Here is a 13208-nt window from a genome sequence, read left to right as displayed (position 1 = left end):
TTCTTTCGTCGATGAGTCACATTTTCTTAGAATTCTTCCTATGAATCTCAACCTGGCGCCTGCTTTTCCCACTATTTGTTTTATGTGATCATTCCACTTCAGATCGCTCCGGATAGTAACTCCTAAGTATTTTACGGTCGTTACCGCTTCCAATGATTTACCACCTATGGCATAATCGTACTGGAATGGATTTCTGCCCCTATGTATGCGCATTATATTACATTTATCTACGTTTAGGGAAAGCTGCCAGCTGTCGCACCATGCATTAATCCTCTGCAGGTCCTCCTGGAGTACGTACGAGTCTTCTGATGTTGCTACTTTCTTGTAGACAACCGTGTCATCTGCAAATAGCCTCACGGAGCTACCGATGTTGTCAACTAAGTCATTTATGTATATTGTAAACAATAAAGGTCCTATCACGCTTCCCTGCGGTACTCCCGAAATTACCTCTACATCTGCAGATTTTGAACCGTTAAGAATGACATGTTGTGTTCTTTCTTCTAGGAAATCCTGAATCCAATCACAAACCTGGTCCGATATTCCGTAAGCTCGTATTTTTTTCACTAAACGTAAGTGCGGAACCGTATCAAATGCCTTCCTGAAGTCCAGGAATACGGCATCAATCTGCTCGCCAGTGTCTACGGCACTGTGAATTTCTTGGGCAAATAGGGCGAGCTGAGTTTCACATGATCTCTGTTTGCGGAATCCATGTTGGTTATGATGAAGGAGATTTGTATTTTCTAAGAACGTCATAACAGATCATTAAACACCGGAACCCTCGCTATAGCTCTCAAATATGGTGATAAATAGCATGACAGCTGACAAAAATTAATGTGACAGACACAAGCTAAAGAAAAGAAGAGAGACTGAAGGAAGGTAAACTGGCATTTATAGAATTTATAGATTTAGAAAAGGTTTTTGGATTGTCAACTGCTTTGCATGCTCTCAAATTCTGAAGTTATCAGGAATAAAATAGAGGGAGCATAAGGTCCAGAAAACAGACTGCACTTATAAGAGTTGAAGAATGTGAAAGGGAGCAGTAGTTGAGAAGGGAGTGAGACAGGTTTGTAGGCTATCCCCCATGTTATTCAGTTCAGTACATAGAGCAAGCAACAAAGGAAACAAAACAGAAGTTTGGAAAGGGAATTAAAGTTCATGCAGAAGAAATAAAAAGTTTAAGATCTGGTGAAGTATTCATATTAGACAAAGTGAATTGTTTGAACATTTTTAGAAAATTTGTTGAAATATCACAAGTATGACAGCAGTAGGTAATGTTTTAATGTTTGGAAAGCTACTTCTTGCTGAGGTGACCAAACAAAGGGAACATTTTTCCACCGGACAGCATTTAAGGATTCCACGATCTAAGGAGCATTAGCTAAGGAGTGAAGATAATAAGAGATCTTGCTGAGAACAGCCTGGAGTTCTGCAAGATTTTTCAGGGAAAGGAGCTCCCAAACAGCCTCTAAGTGTTCGGCAGAAGGACAAACGCCACGAGCATCAATGACATCCCCTATATATTCGATTTGGGTTCAGAAAAATTCACATTTTTCCTGGTTGCATCTGTTTCCTGCATTATTGAGGGTTTTTAAGAGGCATTTCATATTCCAGAGGTGCTCCTTTGTAGTGCTGCCCAAGATGACAGTCATCCAGGTAACTGAAGTAGGAAGGCAGAAGGATTTCATCTCTTCACCCAGTGGAAGTTGTATAAGTAAATAGGCATTCTTGAGATCCGTCTTTGATAAAACTCCTTGTAATTTGTTCATTAACTGCTCAGGGCAAGGAAGAGGATACGAATCCATAACAGACTGCATTGGGTAGACTTAAAATCTGTGAATAGGCAGAGTTCTCCATTGGGCTGTCTGACTATGACAAGGGGCACACCCATTAACTGGCAGAGAGAGGTGATGTAATGCCCAGGTCCTGCATACGTCTCAACTCTGCCACAACATGCTCCTGAATGGCATGGGCAGCCTCTTGTGCTTTGACAAATTGCAGCTGAGCAGTATCTTTCAAGTTAATGTGGACAGAAAAGTCTTTTGCTATACGCAGAAAGTCCTCCAAAAGCTGACAGTATTTGTCATAGAGGTTTGTTATGCTGTCATGGGGGATGTGGGAGTTGATCGTTGCCACATTATCAGAGATTTGGATGCCAAAGGCATTGAGGCCAAAAATGTTAAGACCATTGTAAGCACGGTGACGAGTTGCCTTAAGGTAGATATGTACTGCATCTGTAGAAGACAAGTGCCGAGGATGGCGATACAGTCCCCATTGTGTGTTGGACCCTCGAGCTGTGAGGAGTCGAGCATCTCAGACATATACCTATTGATAAATGTAACAGAACCCCCAATACTGAGCTGGATTGGACATCCTGGTTCTGATTACGCAGATGAATGAAAAGTTTCTTTCGCTCACTTGCAAACACGGAGGGACATTTTGGGCAACCGACAATCTGGGAAGATTCATGCATAGTGGAAATGCTGTAGCAGGTTTAAACTGGGAACAACTCGTCAGAAGCACAGTGTTGTCAACACAGAACCTGATGGACATCCATTCTCTGAAAACTGTGGATGGCCATGTTAACAAACAGGCTTTGTTAATTTCTCTGAGGAAACCTCTTGGCTGTGCCCAGTCTTTTTACAAAATAGACATTTGGTTTGTAGAAATGACAAGTGTCCCTATCATGAGAGTTGTAGCACTGAGGATAGAATTGCAATTTGCCACCATTACATGGCTGCCGTGGGCATGCTGTAGGCTGTGTACTGAGCTCGGAAGAAGCAGAGACTTGAGACAATCAGCCTTCTTTATTTCTTCATTGGTTGTCCTTGGTGTTGACATACTGCATTATGATACTGGCTGAAAAATGGGGTGTGGAAGTACAACACTGACTACTTTAAATAATGTAGCCGACAGTTGGACAGTTGCGTTTCACAGTAGTTTACTTTCTCTGTTCACCCCCCCCCCCCCCCAATAATACACAGTATTATGTGGCCAGTGCACTATTGTTTTAACTGTCCATAAGCCTCATCAATAGTTTGCAGGCAAACCTCCACTTACTGCAACAATAGTTTAATATTGAACATCTACGAGCAGTAAAAACCTAACCACAAAGTTCACAGTTCTTGAAGAATAGAAAGGTATGTATGGAGCAGACACTGTCATCGTTGTGTAACACTTATTTCACAGTTAAAGTTGAAGCATTGCTGTTGTTCTAATCATCACAGGTGTGTCGTCTGAAACTCAGCCGTGGACTGACTGTCTCGGTACCAAAAATCGGGCCCTTATACGAGGGCGGTTCAGAAAGTAACCTCCGATTGGTCACAGTGCGGGTTGTGGGGGGAGTAGTGACGCCATCTGTGCGTTCACGCACTCAACAGGTCAGTCGGCATCAAGCCGTGGTCGAGTGAACGTCGTACCTGCGCTAGTTTAGTTTTTGTGGCAGTTTGAAATGTGTGCTGCAATAGAAAACCCCGCCAAATGTGAAGTGCGTGCTGTCATAAGGTTTTTTACAGCCAAAGGATATTCTGCAGCAGCTATTCATCGTGAGCTTTGTGCCGTGTACGGACCAAGAGTTATGAGTGAAGGAGTTGTCCGTGAATGGGTACGTTTATTTAAAAGTGGACGAGAAAACGTTCATGATGAAGAGAGGAGTGGTTGACCATCATTGGTGACTGACGAACTCGTTCAGACAGTTGATGCAAAAGTTCGTGAAAATCGATGTTTCTCAATGTCGGAGTTGTCTACTGGTTTTCCACAGATTTCTAAGACTCTCTTGTACGAGATAGTGACAGCAAGATTGGGTTACCGTAAGTTCTGTGCACGATGGGTGCCCAAAATTCTTACCGACCACCACAAAACTCAAAGAATGACCTCTGCATTAGACCTTCTGTCGCGTTATGAGGACGAAGGAGAACCATTGTTAAACAGAATCGTGACTGGTGACGAAACCTGGATTAAGTACGTGAACCCTGAGAAAAAAGAACAATCAAAGATGTGGGCACATTCAAATTCGCCTACCAAACCAAGAAAAGCCTCGCAAGATTTTTCTGCCAGAAAACTGATGGCAACGGTGTTTTGGGATGCCAAAGGGGTGTTGTTGGTTGAATTCATGGAACGTGGTACGACCATTAATCAAGACGTGTACTGTGAAACAATAAAAAAGTTACGACGGGCTATACAGAACAAACACCGTGGTATGCTGACTTCCGGTATCGTTTTTTTGCACGATAACGCCCGTCCTCACTCTGCTTGCAGAACAACGGCCCTTCTTGAGTCCTTCAAGTGGGACGTTATCAACCATCCACCTTACAGCCCAGACCTGGCGCCAAGTGATTATCACCTCTTCATGCATTTGAAGAAATGGCTCGGGTCACAGCGGTTTGATGACGACGAAGAGCTCAAAGATGCAGTCACAGGCTGGCTCCAGGCACAAGCGGGTGATTTTTATGCAGAAGGAATTTCAAAGCTTGTGAAGATATACGATAAGTGCCTCAATCGCTATGGAGACTATGTAGAAAAATAGTGCAAAGATGTAGTTGTAAGATGTATATATTAAAATATTTTTATTTAACTTGGTGTATTTTTTTAAATCAACCGGAGGTTACTTTCTGAACAGCCCTCATATATTCTCACAATAATAGGTACTGGAACTACACATTGTTCAAGTTAAATTTACAGAAATTACAATTAAAATTTAACTCATTAAATTAACTGAATACATCGAAAAATTAGTTCTTTTTATCAGTTTCTTCTAATACAAGACTTAGGCCGAATTATTTGTTTAAATCATGAAATTAACAGATATTGTTATGCAAACTATACTTTTGAAAAAACTGTTAATTATTTTGGAATTAATTAAGGGCTGGCTTTGCTAACATGTTTTTGAATAGAGCCAAATAAATACTTTAAGAATACTATTAGTTGTTCCTCCAAATGTTTATAATTAGTACAGAATATATATTTGTTTATCGATCGACAATAGAATTTAAGTTACAAAAAATTACTGATTTTGCCCTGTAATGAAAGATACTAACTAGGAATAGTCCAAATAAATTGGAAAATCAATTACATACATAAAATTAAGCACAAAATTAGGTCTGGTGTAATATTTTTTAAAATTGAGGGCCAACCTTTCTCTTTTATGAAAATACAGATTATACTCACATATGTTAATGAAAATTTGTCAGACATGAAAACAAGAATTTTAAGGAAGCAGAGGCAAAACAAGAGGAGAAGTAAAATTATCCCAGCTTGCTTCATCACAGACTCTGTGTGAAGACTGATTGTTGTCAAGAGTAGCCACCATGTGTGGTGACATTTCCAGCTCTGCAGTTTCAAACAATTCCTGTGCCTCGATCATATGAATGACATCCACAGTCAAAGGTCTGAGAGTTTGAGGACTTAGCATCCCAAAACATGGCATCCATGTACAACTTAGCACAGGGACATACAAATTTGCTACTTCTCGTCATACCGCATAACTCCATGAGCCACTGCTGATAGGACTAGGTAGGTTGGCACTGCATTCGAAAGAAAGTACTCTGTGCAGCGACAATGAACATCTGGGAGTCGAAACACTTATTGAGAGCTTCAGTGACCTCTGGGAAAGAAACTGATTCAGGGGGCGGGGCGGGGGGTGGGTGGGGGGGGGGGGGTGGGAGGGGGGGGAACTAAACTCCTCTCACACAGGCCATGAAGGCCCAAAGGTACTGACTGGCTGTCATGTCATCCTCAGTCCACAGGTGTCACTGGATGTGGATATGGAGGGGCATGTGGTCAGCACACTGCTCTCCCAGCCGTATGTCAGTTTCCGAGACCAGAGCCGCTACTTCTCAATCAAGTAGCTCCTCAGTTTGCCTCACAAGGGCTGAGTGCACCTCAGGGGGAAAAGCTTAATGCAAAATTGCAAGATACCTACACTAACCCAATAAAGGAAATATGAGCACTGAACATCACCCAAAATGATGTAGGCCGCACAGTGTTGAAACAGCTGCAGCTTGTATTTGATCTGCTCCTCTGAGGAGTTCCCCCCAAAACTTAAAGCTCATGCCATCTGCTTGGGAAACCCAAACAAATTACCCTATGATCGCTCCTCTGTTGAGGGTGTTTAGACACAGAACTGGAAAGCAAGGATGTGCCACCACATCAGAAAATGGGAACCGTCACAAAAACAAGCCTCTTTTACCACTAATAATTGTATCTGTGAATCATGGAACAACAAATAAGAGAAGGTGTGAACAATCAATGAGGTTTATTCCCTTATAAGCGAAGTACAGGAAACATAATAATACCACACTTCAATGACAAAGCTAGTGCTGCAACTGGGCCAGCAATCAGCAAGGTCCATGGATGAACCCGGTGTCTGGAGTGCAGAGTAGTAGAAATTCCTGAATAGTTCAGTTCCAAAGCATCGTAAAAATGCCGATGAGGGTGAACCGAACAGTATTCCAGTGAGGTATCAGCAATAGATGAGTCCAAGGCGAGATTGCCAGCATGTATTTCGCAATACAGTTCTTTTAATTAATATGGAAAGGTTCTCATTGTGCTGATGGGCTTCATTTGTAGAAGAAGTCTACTGTACATTTGTACCCCAGTATACAGCCTATCAGTTTTTTTCCTCATTCCATGAAAATAGTCTCTCCTGATTTTGTATCACATTGGTGGTAGTGGTGGTGGTGGTTTGGTAAGACAGAAATTGTTTAACAGTATATAATGCAATTTGTATTGTGTGCACTCAAAGGTGGGGAGGGGCTGATTTTGAGTAATTATGATATTTACTCAGGTAAGTGAATCAATCTTTATTGACCAGCAAGAGGAATAAAGCTGCAAGAGCAAAAGCTTGTTGTTGGTTCCTCTTTAGTTTCACTGTTGTTTATCTTTATGTATCTAATCATAATTCTAAAAACAACCATTTTAACAGCAGCAATAATTTTTGAATGGGACTGCAGTTGGCAGACATTTTCTGAACACGTAAATACACAAATGTTTTTCCAGACAATGTAAATATTTGGAGTACTGTACCTATATACTTCACCTACAAAGTCTCTGTTCACCAAACTGTGGGTGTAATGATCCCATAGTTTTAGTGATTAATACGTTGTGTTCATTAGACAGCTGGTAGTCCTGAACTGACCTGTTAGTGTACGCTGTACAGCTAATCATTTGTACCATTAGAGAGGAATGTTTGTGTCAACTGTTACACTGTGATGCAGATGTGCCATGCCAACATGTTTAAGCTCCCACTGCATAACTACAGTCATCAAATGATGTTGAATTGTGAGCCTACAAGAAGCTAGATAGGCTGAACAATAGATTGCTACACACATTGGTCAAACTTTAATGGTGGCATGTTTTTGCTTTCAGCACTTGTCTGTGGAACATTCCAATGTATGCTTGTCAGAGCTGCGTAATGCAGATCCATGTCGATGTCAATGTATTCTATGAGCAGTGTTAGTGATCTGAACAGCTGCCAGGGAGGAGATCTGGGCTCAAGCACTGTCATGCTGGTTGATCTTTATAGTTGCATGTGCCTGTGACAAAGCAGACTGGTACACCTTTAAATCAATTTGCAGATTTTATCTGCTGTGATGAAAGATTCATCTAGCATATGGGTTGGCATTATGTCATCTTCAGTGATGTGTCCGGGAGTGTGGTGGTATGGAAAAAAATGTTGGTGCACATAAGGAGCTTAAAGTGAAATGAACTCTAGAAGTCAATGCCAATAGAGGTGGATCACTAGCTCAGATTAATGAGTATGAAGAAGGGACTTGGCCATAGTATAATTAAAGGAATTACTTTAGTATTCACTTGAAACAGTTTAGAGAACCTACACCATGATAGGACGAAGGGGATTTGAGCCCTACTTGCTGAACATGGGTCCAGTGACACAACCATTTGTCCAGTACATCTAACGTTGAGGCAGCTGTTGATGATTGTGATAGATTAGATTTATATGCTTACTTGTGGTTCAATTAAAGTCCTTGTTTCGTGCAATGGGTATAATGATTGAACTGCTCTACTCAAATAAAAAATTTAGTGAATCCATTTATGAGAAATTTCTTGTTTGTTACAAGATTGCAGTGAACATTTACAGAAATAGCAGGCAAAGAAAATACTGCGGCAGGCTGACACTTGGGGTTTGTCCTGTTATGTGTGTTCAGATTAATTTTGATGATTCGGCAGTTGACACTAAACAAACATGTTTATGTTCAAATCATTCTCCAAGAAAAAGTTTAAATCAATTTAAAAGATTCTCTTACGTGCACAGTTTACTGCACTATGTAATATTGTACTCTCGTTTCCATTTTTAGCAGTAATAAATGTTCACCAAGACTTGTTTGACTAGAATTTTAACAGTAGTTAAGCAAGACAAGTGAAGTCCTTATTTCCACAGGGGAATTGAGGTATACTTTATATGATGCCCAGTTTTTGCTGATATGATGATTGCATAGTGTGTGCAGTAGGTGTGGGATATACTGTACAGTCCTACACATTTCAGTCTCTTGCTAGGCTGACTACATAATTAAGGTACTTTGAACTTGAACTTAACATGCATACATTTGAAAATGATTTTGTTCATTACATTGTGATTGGATTGACTGTAGTATATGATATATGTACTGTACTGGAGGATACATCAGGGGGTTTGTAGTTACTGTCAGTAAGTTCCATTGCAAAATTTAAATACTGATATTGTGAATGCCACTGAAATCTGAAAGAGCCTCTGCTCCTTTACGAAAAGTTATCCAAGTAACACCTTCAGTAAACAGCTATTCAGTGACACTTAAACCATTTGCAGTATCACGAATGTCTAGTTTTGTCCTTGATCTAAATGTCACCCATTTTGTTGTGTCCAGGAATTTGATTGCATGTCAGCTGTGAACAATGTTGATGAAAGGTTACATGAACCTGAATTTGTTCACAAGTTGAACTACAAATATTTTAAAAAATGAATTTCAGTTGCTAAGTGGAAAAAGAATTTCTTGTAGAAGAATATTAAACCTACTCGGGTGTTAAAGTCTCATTGTTTCTTCTTATTGTGATAAATATTGTCTTCTAAATCCCTCGTAAATTGTTATTTGAGGAAATATGCACTTCTGTTGCTATTGTCTGAACTTTGAACATATTATTTGTGGAACACATGCATTTAATAAGTAATTCTTTCAAAAGGCTGCAGTGCAAACCTGTCTATAAATGAGAAGTTAAATTTTAACAAAATGACTCATTGAATAGCATTGACTGTGTTACAAGCGTGTTTGTATTATCTACACAAATAGCCATGCTTAACATGGAACAAACCACAATCAAGAATAAAAATTTTGCTGTTTATGGTGCCCATTATTACAAGAAATTATTTGTATTGTCAAAGCCATAATATTATGATAGCTACAGACACTACTAAAAGAATCTACACCTAAGGGGGGTGCCTTATTACACTAATGAACGCAGAAGTTGACACACCTACCAGGATTTGTACACATGACTTATTATTGCTTTAACACAATGCCGGCCTCTGCATTTCTTCTCTGTGTGTAATGCGTGGTAAAGATGTACGACAACTTTGAATCATAAGTGTTAAGGCAGGTGGTAATATGAAATCAGAATACTTAATGAGCACTCAGTCATCTTTAATGAACATTATTTTTTCTAAATTTGAAATTATCCAATGTTATGCTTATCGTCTGATGCATCCGTGGTATGCAGCTTGTTTCATCTAATTTAGGTGGGTAATATGGCTCACTATTATTCATACACAGAAGCCTCATCATTAAAAAGGTATTTTGTTTGTATTCTCTTATATAAACTCTTGAATAACTTAGAGAAACCTACCAAGTAGTAGGTAACACCTCATTTTGCTGTGATGATGGTGACAGCAGATCATCACTGAAGGTGACTGCTCAGTTGCAGCACACTGCTTGTGGAAATGGATTGGAGGTGTTTCCATGATGCATGCCTCATTCAGTGATGTGCAAAATGGGCTCAATAGTGTTATGGTTAAATGACATGAGTGACTACGCAAGCACCCACATATCTTTAGTGTGTTCCTCTAACTACTGTAGCACATTTAGGGAGTGATGGGCTGGTAGATTATGTTGCTGTGGGTACAGGTCTCCAGCAGGGTCTTGTAGGTGAACAAATGGAAGCACATTACAAAGTATGGCATTTTATTGTTTGGTGAAGACTGTGATTTCTAAATTTGTTGAAAATATTTTTATTTTCAGTTACAATCATATATGTGTTTCAACCATCTCAGACAGCCAGTATCATATGAATGTGATGCAAGCTGCACAGCAGGACCGTGTGGTGTGTGCATGGTCCTTCTGTGCAATACATTGATCTGAGGATGGCAAATTGTTTCAGTCAAAACAGGTTATCTTGAAACATAAATGTTATAATCATCTTGTGAATGTTGCAGTTCTTCTTATTTCTGTGCTTGCTAAGAAAATTAGAGCTAATAAATGTTATAGTCCAAAAACAAAATTGGTATTAACAAATGGATGCATGTGATCTGATAGTAGTTTTCTGTATCATTCGTCTGTGATGTGTATGATATACGACACTCCATTTTATCCAGCATAAAGATCCACAACATGAGAATACTCCTTACATCACTTGAGCTATGGGTTGTTAAGAAGCAACACATGATGCCTCAAATGGTTTTCAGTGTACTCACACTTTGACACTAGTGACTATCAAAGTGTATGTGCCAGCAGTACAGATGGGTATTATACGTGCTTCACTCATCCAGTGACAGTTTTAGTGCATGCTTGCAAGCAGAGATATATGTATGTGTCAGTGGCTTCTGTACCTTTCGGCCAGGAGGTTGTTCTGTCCACTATGATTACTCACTGATAGTTGTAGTGAAGTACTGAACTGGACACTATTTTACTGCACTGTGATCAGTGAATCAACTGTTATCTTCAGCGGGAATTGGTAAGACTGGAAGGAATGGTGTTTAGTTTTGTTTTGTATTAGTATTTAAATATTATCATTTGTAAAGTAATGCAAATATATAGTTTGAAACAGTAATAAATACTGCCTGTCTGAGCCACTTGATGGGAGGTTACAGGTAGAGAGAGGCAAATAAATAAAGAATAAATTAAACAAATATTCAGTGCAACCACTGTTACCCACATGTTTTTGTCCATGCTAGTTGATTCTGACTGGCACAGTTTTCATAAAGCACTTACCAATAACAGAGTGACATGAGAAAATTCCTGTGCCTGCTTGACCTTGGAGATGGAATTTCTTTCATGTCAGACAACCACAATCTACCCGCAGTCAGATGTCCTCATATCTTGCCCCTTGCTCATCTTGTAGTTGACTGTTACGCCAATGACCAGAACAAAGTCTGATGATATCTTAATCATATGACCCACTGAACTATTCTACATCTACATCTGCATAGTTACTCATAGATACTCTGCAAGCCACTGTATAGTGCATGGTGGAGGGTATGCTGTAACACTACTAGTCATTTCCTTTCCTGTTCCACTCACAAATAGTGCAAGGGAAAAATGACTATCTATATGCCTCCGTATGAGCCCTAACTTCTCATATCTTATCTTTACATGCAATGTATGTTGGCAGCAGTAGAATCATTCAGCAGTCAGCTTCAAATGTCAGTTCTCTAAATCTTCTTAATAGTGTTTCTCAAAAAGAACATCACCTTCCCTCCAGGGATTCCCACTTGAGTTCCTGAAGCATCTCTGTAACACTTTTGTGTTGCCCGAACTTACTGGTAACAAATCTAGCAGCCTGCCTTTGAATTGCTTCGATGTCTTCCTTCAATCCAACCTGGTAATGATCCCAAACACTTAAGCAGTACTCAAGAATAGGTCGTACCAGTGTCCTATATGTGGTCTCCTTTACAGGTGAACCACTTATTCGTAAAATTCTCCCAATAAACTGAAGTCAGCCATTCGCCTTCCCTACCACAGTTCTCACATGCTCTTTCCATTTCATATTGCTTTGCAACATCACACCCAGTTATCTGAATGACTTGACTGTGTGAAGCAGGAAACTAGTAATACTGTATCCAAACATTACAGGTTTGATCTTCCTACTCAACCCCATTAACTTACATTTTTCCATATTTAGGGCTAGCTGCCATTCTTCACACCAACTAGAAATTTTGTCGAAGTCATCTTGTATCTTCCTACAGTCACTCAACTTCGACACATTACCATACACCACAGCATCATCAGCAAAAAACCACAGATTGGGGCCCACCCTGTCAGCCAAATCGTTTATGTATGTATAGAACAACAGAAGCCCTATAACACTTCCATGGGGCACTCCTGACGATTCCCTTGTCTCTGATGAAACTCGCCATCGAGGACAATATACTGGGTTCTATTATTTAAGAAGTCTTCGAGCCACTCACATATCTGTGAACTTATTCCATGTGCTTGTCCCTTCATTAACAGCCTGCAATGGGGCACTGTGTCAAATGCTTTCCAGAAACCTAGATATATGGAATCTGCCTGTTGCCCTTCATCCATACTTCTCAGTATATCGTGTGAGAAAAGGGCAAGCTGAGTTTCGCATGAGTGATGCTTTCTTAAACCATGCTGATTCAAGGCCATGAGCTTCTCAGTCTCAATAAAATTTATATATTCGAACGGAGAATATGTTCAAGGATTCTGCAGCAAACAGAAGTTAGGGATATTGGTATGCAATTTTGTGGGTCCATTCTTTTACCCTTCTTATTTACTAGAGTCACCCGTGCCTGTTTCCAGTTGCTTGGAACTTTGAAATGCTTACTACTATGTCATCCATATGGGAGTCTGTCGGATGGTCAAATGACGGTATGTACTATTCTCCTGTGTGCACGATTACTTGAATGTGAAATTTAAAACTTTGGCTTTTGTTTCGCTATCTTCACCTGCCACACCAGACTGGACAGTGAGAGACTGAATGGAAGCCTAAGACTTGTTTAGTGATTTTGCATAAGACTAGAATTTTCTCAGGTTGTCTGCCAGATCTTTTGCCAAGGTGTGACAGTGGTAGTTGTATGCTGCGTGCATATATCTTTTCACAGATGCCCAAATCTCTACTAACCTTTGCTTCTCATCATTTGTGCATTCCCTTTTGAACCAAAAGTGCAATAGTCTCTGGTTCCTCAGCATCCTCCGAATTTCATTATTAAACCACGGTGGGGATTTTCCGTCCTTAATCCACTTACTAGACACATAATTCTGCTTAAACTT

The sequence above is a fragment of the Schistocerca serialis genome, chromosome 3 (assembly GCF_023864345.2).
Source record: "Schistocerca serialis cubense isolate TAMUIC-IGC-003099 chromosome 3, iqSchSeri2.2, whole genome shotgun sequence".
Lineage (NCBI taxonomy): Eukaryota > Metazoa > Arthropoda > Insecta > Orthoptera > Acrididae > Schistocerca > Schistocerca serialis.
This window is presented reverse-complemented; position numbering follows the sequence as displayed.